This window comes from Diceros bicornis, assembly GCF_020826845.1.
Source record: "Diceros bicornis minor isolate mBicDic1 chromosome 30 unlocalized genomic scaffold, mDicBic1.mat.cur SUPER_30_unloc_1, whole genome shotgun sequence".
Classification (NCBI taxonomy): domain Eukaryota; kingdom Metazoa; phylum Chordata; class Mammalia; order Perissodactyla; family Rhinocerotidae; genus Diceros; species Diceros bicornis.
Genome location: NW_026690899.1, coordinates 967934 through 970942, shown reverse-complemented (window position 1 = coordinate 970942; position 3009 = coordinate 967934).

The following is a 3009-nucleotide window of genomic DNA, read 5'->3' as shown; positions in this document are numbered from 1 at the left end:
TAAATGTTACAATCAAATGTGTGAGCTTGGGGGCATAGAAATAATTTACATGCTATTCAACAAAATAAGTTTATGATATAGAACATTTTACAGACCAGTAATGTACGTATGGATTAGGTACATTTAATTGAAAACCTCTATTTAGAACATATTTAATCAAATTTTAGGAGAAGAATCATTGAGAGACACACTCCAGGAACATTCTGTTTCTGTGAGATGCACACATACTATACATATACCTGATGGTCATGTGACAAGCCATGATATGGCGAAATGTAGTTCAACTTAGTTCAGATGTGATATGATCAATTAAACTTAAAGAAGGGAGGATGTCCAGAATGTCCAGAAGCCCCATGTGTTTCCAATATTAGAGCGTTAAATGCTGAGAACAAGGAAGAATGGTGCAGGTGTTGTAAAAATACATTGCAATCTCTAAAGAGCAGAGAGCAGCATCCATATTAAACTTATTGCAGATTGTGTCAGTTTTCTGAAAATAAAACACCCCTTTCTGAGGAAAAATGAAGAACATTTGCGTGTCAGTTGAGGCCTCCAATTGCTGAGGTGGAGTTAGGAGTACAAGAAGTTTATTGTGGCATAACACCTGTGAAGAATCAAAGGATTGGGGAGGGACAGCCCTACTCTGAGACACGGAATTTACTGCCTGTGAAATGAAAAAAAATAAGGAATATTAGGCAGGGGAGCTTCCAATCACAATATGGAGATGCCAGTCCTTCAGCCCCACCCGAAACCTACTGAATCAGAATATCTGGGGTGGGGTCCAGCACTCCTTCTGTGTTTTAACAAGCCCTGCAGATCATTCAGATCCTTAATCAAGCTTGAGGATGACGGGTTTCAAAAAAAAACACCACACCAAATAAGTGAACACTGAAAAAGTAAAACAATTGTCTAAGTACTTTGTGTTAATGTGATTTATAAAAAATGCAAAATACAAACAACTTTAAAGAATGTGCATGAAATTTAAAACCATCTTGAACCAAGTGCTTAATCTATACCTAGAAACATTGGATTTGGAGAAAAAGAAAAGAAGTAAAATACTAATTAATTTTTCATCTAACATTGATGAGTCAGTGAGGCAAGACTTCAGATTCTGGGTTCTTCTTATTTCTGAAATTAAAAATATTGTGAAATAGGGGCCCTCCTGGTGGTGTAGTGGTTAAGTTTGCACACTCTGCTTTGGTGGCCTAATGTTCATGAGTTCGGGTCCCTGGTGCAGACCTATGCACCGCTCATCAAGCCATGCTCTGGCGGTGTCACATATAAAGTAGAGGAAGATGGGCATGGTTGTTAGGCCAGGGCCAATTTTCCTCAGCAAAAAAAAAAAAAAATCTAAAATAGAATGTGAGAATGATCTATATATCCAACACAGTGGAGAAAAGTTTAATAGGGAAATTACTTTAAATGGAGCAAAACTAGGAAAAAAGAAAAAAAGCAAAGTACAAAAAAATAGAACCACAGAGATAATGCTATGTATATCAGTTATACTATACTGAAGTTACTTAAATCATTTTTTCAATATTGAATGTTATTCTACATTCCATGAAGACATAGGAAACTAACACTGAACGTAGATGCTGAAAGAAAGGGGATTGTCAGTAATAGCCCATACACGTGCTCACAAAAGTAAAGCCACAACTAATATGAAACTTTTATATATGAATGTGTATAATGGTACACATATCTGAAGGCAAAAGATTTAGGGACTAAAAGGTGGTTAGCAGTCAAAAAGTATGTGTTCAATCATATATTAAAAAAAGGATTTTAAAAATATGAAGTAAAGTGAACCTAACTACAACCATAGTAAGAGTATTCAACTAACTTCTCAGTCTTTGTCCAAAAAAAAGTCAATATAGGAATCGTATATATTGTTAATCTTGATTTATCATTAATTATTTTTGGAGCATACACACACACATACGCCTGCATATAAATCTCAAACTTCCTACTCCGTAGCAAAGAAATAATATTATTTTAAAATTAGGTCCTATCCTCGTACAACAAGCAATTTCTACATAGTAATCAATTCCTGAAGCCACCAGAAGAGAGATACATGGCCAACCACAGAAATTCTGACTCAGTAGCTCATCAGAGGAACAGGCAGATTTGAAATCCAGTTTCTTAACAAACTTGCACGCAAAAATGCTCATTAACTGCCAACATATCTTAAACAAATCAGACAATTTATAAGCCAATAATCACTCTTATGAATAACTCTTTGGTGAAACAGGAAATAAAACAATTGATTAGCAAGGATACCTGGAGAGAGAGGAGAGAGAAAGGAAGAAGAGAAGAAAACTCTCTGTTCTGAAAGGAAATATCTGTGCAATAAATATCTTGAATAGTAAATAAAAATGAAAGTGAATTAAACTCTCAACTCAAAAAAAGGAGAACGGAGAAAGAAAACAAAAAATATAATTTAGAAAGAGAGATAGAAGCAGAAATAAGAGTATAAAACTAGTATAAAATAAGTCCAGAGGAAAAGTAATCAGTCACTCTGATTCTTTGGGAAGCTCAATAAAATAGGCATCATACAGACAAGTCTGATAAAGAAAAACTATTTGGGGAAGACAAACATCAACAACTTTAGGTGAGAAAATCGGACAAGGTGCGAAGTCAGAGAGAATGTTGTGCATCTGCACGTGGAGATGCCTTTTGGGATCTCAGTGATAAAGCTGCTTTTTAAATGAAACTGGAATTACTCAAACTGGCTCAAATAGAAAATAGAAAATTTTACAAATGTTCTTTATGGTTTCAAGAGAGTTTTTAAGAAAGAAAATTCCAAATATATGGTGGATTAGATGTATTTACAGATGAATTGTTTCTAAAACTTAAGAATAGATATTTACTCTACCAGGAAACTCTTCCAGAATATAGAATAAGAAGGCATATCTCTATTAATTATGAAATTAACATGAGCCTGTTACCAGGACCAAAAAGAAAATGTGAACAAGGAATCATCTTAAACAGACTATTAGAAAATTAGATAATCTT